The sequence below is a fragment of the Limulus polyphemus genome, unplaced genomic scaffold (assembly GCF_000517525.1).
Source record: "Limulus polyphemus unplaced genomic scaffold, Limulus_polyphemus-2.1.2 Scaffold8229, whole genome shotgun sequence".
Classification (NCBI taxonomy): Eukaryota; Metazoa; Arthropoda; class Merostomata; order Xiphosura; family Limulidae; genus Limulus; species Limulus polyphemus.
Genome location: NW_013673839.1, coordinates 1 through 5,906, shown reverse-complemented (window position 1 = coordinate 5,906; position 5,906 = coordinate 1). Strand labels below are relative to the sequence as shown.

The 5,906-nt window shown below is 30.9% G+C and overlaps 1 long non-coding RNA gene across 2 annotated transcripts in view; it reads right to left on the bottom strand.

Annotated features, from left to right (window-relative positions):
* Nucleotides 1-3,587, bottom strand: part of LOC111083115 — a 23,431-nt gene extending 19,844 nt beyond the window's left edge. Inside the window, exons 1-2 of one of the 2 annotated variants that reach the window (XR_002608808.1) lie at nt 3,570-3,587; nt 2,089-2,139 (exon numbers count right to left, since the gene is read on the bottom strand). This is a non-coding gene — a long non-coding RNA (uncharacterized LOC111083115). Of the gene's footprint in view, nt 1-2,088; nt 2,140-2,668; nt 2,896-3,569 lie in introns of those variants that run through there. The other variant, XR_002608809.1, reaches the window with a different exon arrangement.
* Nucleotides 3,588-5,906: the final 2,319 nt, after the last annotated feature.

Below are 5,906 nucleotides of genomic sequence, written 5' to 3'. Positions count from 1 at the left end.
AAGAATATAACATCACTTTAAACTGTATCATGTAGTACAAACAGAATCCCATTATGACATTAAGTATATACCATTGTGTCAAACTGTATTATGTAGTTTAAACAGAATCCCATTATGACATTAAGTATATACCATCACGTTAAACTGTATCATGTAGCATAAGCACAATCCCATTAAGAATATAACATCACTTTAAACTGTATTATGTAGTTTAAACAGAATCCCATTATGACATTAAGTATATACCATCACGTTAAACTGTATCATGTAGCATAAGCACAATCCCATTAAGAATATAACATCACTTTAAACTGTATCATGTAGTACAAACAGAATCCCATTATGACATTAAGTATATACCATTCATAAGCACAATCCCATTAAGAATATAACATCACTTTAAACTGTATTATGTAGTTTAAACAGAATCCCATTATGACATTAAGTATATACCATCGTGTCAAACTGTATCATGTAGTACAAACAGAATTCCATTATGACGTTAAGTATATACCATCGTGTTAAACTGTATTATGTAGTTTAAACAGAATCCCATTATGACATTAAGTATATACTATCATTTTAAACCACATATCGTAGTATATACAACTGAATTTGTATTATAATGAGAAGAACAATGAGGTAGTAAATATAACCTCACAGTATTTAAACAAAGTCAGAGTGGGCAATCTCATACATTAATTATACTTTCACGTAAATGTAGTTTAATATTAAATTATATTACTTACTGTAGTGTGGCTTCCATTTTAAATCTCTTAGTTGTTATGAAATTTGAAAAGATATCTGAGACACTCTGTTTTTTAAAATGCATGATAAATGTCCCTTAAAGCAACATTTCACAAAGTGTGAGGCATGCTCCCTTGGGGGGGTTTAAATGACCTCTTGGTGGAGCACAAGGGATTTGAACAGAGTCAATAGTGCAATAATACAAAATTAAGCATTTTAACATATTTTTTATTTATGAAAATAATAAGTCATTACTACAACATATACAGTATTTTAATGTGTATATATACGCATATTACATCTTGTCACTTAACCTCACTCATTTAAAAAAGGAGGGTACAAGAGATTATATTTATTAAAGGGGTGCATATATGGGAAAAGTTTGAGAAATGCTGTCATACAAGAATATATTTAAACGAAAGTAGCAAATCTCATAGTTTTTATATTGTTAAATAATGCAAGAAATAGAAAAGGGTTTATGAAAAAAGGTTGGCTGAAAATGTAAAAATTAATTGTACAGATTTTTTTAAATAAATTAAAGGTAAGCAAAATGTTAGGATGAGAGCAGAGTCTTTGAGGGAAGGCTAGTATCTCTTGATTACGAGATTTAAGCAATATTTCTCTTCCTGAACATAGAAGAAAGGTTGAACAAGATGATCACCTTAATTCTGAGCTGGTTATGAAAAATGTGTGAAGCTTAAAGAACGATACTGAAGAGATAAAGTAACCTTGCTTTTTTTTTGGCTCAAGTCTGACTTGTATGATATATTTTTCATTTCATTTATCACTATACTACTTGGTCTTATATTTTTAAGTGTTCTAACTAATTATTTGAAATAAGAAGAGAGGTAAAAATCAACTATACAAATGGCCCAGCCACTGTTGTTATTCATTTCTATTGGATGCAGCCACTGTTGTTATTCATTTCTATTGGATGCAGCCACTGTTGTTATTCATTTCTATCGGACCCAGACACTGTTGTTATTCATTTCTATCGGACCCAGACACTGTTGTTATTCATTTCTATCAAACCCAGACACTGTTGTTATTCATTTCTATCAAACCCAGCCAATGTTGTTATTCATTTCTATTGGACCCAGCCACTGTTGTTATTCATTTCTATTGGACCCAGCCACTGTTGTTATTCATTTCTATTGGACCCAGCCAATGTTGTTATTCATTCCTATGAAACTTTCTGTGGTAAATGTGTCTTTGTAATAAAAACATTCCATTTTATATAACGAAAATAGTAAATTATTACTCACACCTTTGTTTTTAGCTGATTATTTAGGAGTTACTACTAGATAAACGTTTTTTACAAGCTTTTAATAAAAAACTTACAGTTCTTCTGAATTAATCAATCAACACCATCAGTCTTCATTCTTTGGTCTCCTGCATAATAAAGTTTCACATAAATGTTGTAATTGCTCTCTATATTTTAATAATTCTAAATGAATGCACAGTAGCCTTTTGCATTTTTGAAACATTAATTCAACCCAACAAATTACTAAAAATAATAACCATTAATTTATCAATAGGGAACTTGTAATCTAAGCAAGAACACAATGACAAATATAAGAACTAGGAAATGATTTATGAAATTTAAAGTTATTCAAGATGTTACTTACTTTTTTCCTGAAATGAAAATCAATTTCCAATACAATCATAAAAGGTGGCTAACTTGTAATATATGATTTTTGTTTGGTTTTTTTCCTTTAGTAATTAGGCATACTGAAGGTGTATCTTAACTTTTATGCCGGACTATACACAGTCATTTATGAACTATTCTTACTCGTACTAGCTTATACTGTTGACATAGCATGTTTATAATTTGTTGTGATGATGTAGTATGAAATATCGGTTATTAATTAATATTGTATTAACTTTTAATATTTGTATTACAGCGCTAAAATTATAATACCTTTAAATAGGAAACAATTGATAGTTTCGTGAGAGTTTATCATCATTTGCCACTACGTCAGTACTCTGCTGATTACACGTACCGGTACCATTGTCTAAGACAAATGTCTTGTATTAATTTTACGTTGTCTTCTAAACGTACCTACAACAGAATTATCTGAAATTCGACTGTAATTTATTAAGGTAGACCTGAAAGATTTAATATTAAACAAATGAAATAAAATTAGGGAAGTCTTTCTCTTTGGCACTTTTTTGGATGTGTTGCACAAAACACAATAAGTTTTGTCATTCACTGTTTCATAAATCGTAACATTGGTTTATAACATACCCTAATACAAGCGTAAAATTAATAGTTTTCAGAATTGCTAATCACAAAGCCGTACTCGCGCGTACATATAAATATCTTAAGAGTATAAACCTATGTTGTCGTGATGTGCACGCGAATGAAAAACAGTCTACAAATCGGTACATATATTTTTTCAGGTCTGCAATATTTTTAATAAATTGTCCACGAAAGAAGTTATTCGTGTTATGAATAGTATAGTACATTATTACTACATACACATCTTAAATCTTGTTTTTAGCTTGTCTATTGATACTTACATAACTTCATTAATCATTATTTCATTCTATTCTATGAAATTAAATTACTGTAAATTCAATTTTCGTAAAATGAATTCTGTTTAAACTTATTTTGTAAACACATACTAGGTGAAAAGCATTTTGACGACGACCATGTTTTCATATTTCTATAAAATTTCATTATATAAAAATTCGGAACAAAAAATATTATCCCTTAAATATTCTAGATCTCCATACATTTTATAACAACTTTATTTACCAAAGAAAGGTGAATAAAAAAAAAAAAGAGTAGTCATAAATTATCATATAATTTTACATACCATCCCTTGATATCCCACAATGGCGTTTGATTTTATTGCCCTCTCGTGTACGCAATAGTAACTAATTATAAATATTTTGTTTATATAGGTACCCAAATAAGAAATTTAAAGATCGTTTAAAAGTAAAGAAACTTCACGGATGTAAATATATCGTTCAATGACTTAGGTTAAATACATGTCTGTACATAAAATTATTCATGTACCAATACTGAACCCAATGAAAATTCCATAACATATTTCAACTGTACATATTATGCTGAAATGTACACTTCTAAAACTTTGACAACCAGGGTTAAAAGATCGAATATGAGGCTAAATTATCCCGTGGGTAAGAAGAGTAAACACTTAACAAAACTGAAAATTTGAAACCAATTTCAAAAATAATAAAAAATGTATATATAAACATTTTTCCTCGATTGATTTTCTCGTAACGAATGATAAGTTCACTAATAAAAGTCGTGAATATATTTTTCTTTCCCGGTGGCTCAGCGGCAAGTCTGAAGGCTTATAATACGAAAAACAGAGTTCCGATATCCGTGATGAACATAGCACAGATATTTCATTGTGTAGCCTTATGCTTACTAATAAACAAACAACAAACAAAATTAGAGTCTCCGAAGGGCACCTTATAAAGTAAATATATTGCGTGAGAGAGAAAGAGAACAAAGAAGCCGAAATAATTAGAAACTTCAAAAGAAACAGGTTTAAATTCAATGTTGTAACATTTTTCTGTAAAAAAATTTCTTTTTTTTGTTTGTCTGTTTGTTTGTTTTTATAATAAAATTTGTATCAATATGCTAAGGTTAAGGCTTACCAAAAACCGAGCCTTGTAGAAAATAAAACCAGATAAGATATTCCCCCCCCCCCCAGTGGGAAAACGGTAAACTTTTTACGTAATTACAACTCTAGAATCCAGGGTTCGATGAACAAAGCAGATAGCCCAATATGGCTTTGCTTCAAAACAAACAGGTAAAATATAAATTAAAAAATACACATCGTGCTCTAAAAAAAGAAATATATATAAATAATAAATATTAAATATTTTCTCAAACTTCATCCACAATTGCAAATATATATATATTAGTTATCACTTTAGTAAATGCTTAGTTTCGAGCTATGCTTTTTTTAGGTAATACCTCTAACTTCAATGGATCGTTCCAGTGTTCCTAATATAGAGCATTGCAAGGGATATATATGACTTATGGCCACGTGACAACAATACATAATGTTACGACAGCGGAAGTCACGTGCCTCTGGTAACACGTCATGAGTTTCTGGAAGGATCATGACTGCTCCTGGCAACTCTAGTGTTTGCCAGACGCCCTCTATTTTTGTATATAAGCCCGGCAAATAAAGCGGAGAGGAAGAGTGACGGCATAAATAATAGCAGATTGAAAAGAGATATAGAGACAGATAATTGAGTCAAGTGAGCGGTAGTGACCATAAGTAACGTGCGTGAGTCGTAGTAAATTATAGCATGTGTTTAACTTAAAGTGACTATGGAAATTCTGTGTATTGCAAAGTTGTATTGAGAAAGAATTAGCTAGTTTTATTTAAGAAAGGACTTGTATCGCTGAAGTTCCTCGGGAAAAATTTTTACCGGAAATTAACAAACAAGCAGATACGCAACAGTATATAACTGTACAGCGCTCGATAATAATGTTACGTCTCCGTTCGTTAATTAACTTTCCGTAACTTCGTTCCGACGAAACTTTAGCGACACAAGTCCTTACTTAATAAAACTGGTTTATTCTTTCCTAATACAACTTTACGATACACTTATTTTCAACAGTCGCTCTATAACAAACACTATATCAACGAACGTCAACAATACTTCTGACTGCAGTTCAATTACTCACTATCTACACACGCATTATTTTCCCGTCACGTTGTCACCCTCTTTTATATACCAGACTACCCTATATCTAGTAAATGCTAGAGCATTCGCCAAGGTACAAGACAGTTCTAGAAAGCAGAGGGCGTGAGAATAGTCACGTGATCTCGCTGACGCAACAATAAGTTAAATAATAATAAAAAGTACAGTAGAGTAGAGTTTTGTAACAATGGGGAAAAAAGGTCAATGAATTGAAAGGGACAGAATTATAGACGGTTCATTCCAATTATACAAAAAAATTGTTCTAAAAGTATACTAAATGGTGAGAACGAAATAACCCAACAATAATTTGAGAGAAGTGTGTTTGTTTGTCCTCTAACTCCACCTGGAGTTTTGCATCTGAACCTGTCAAATATGGTTTAATCAACTAAGACTGATTCGGGATGTGTCAAGAGGTTGTTTTTTTTTTTTTTAATACATAGATTTCATAGCTCCAGTGCTGG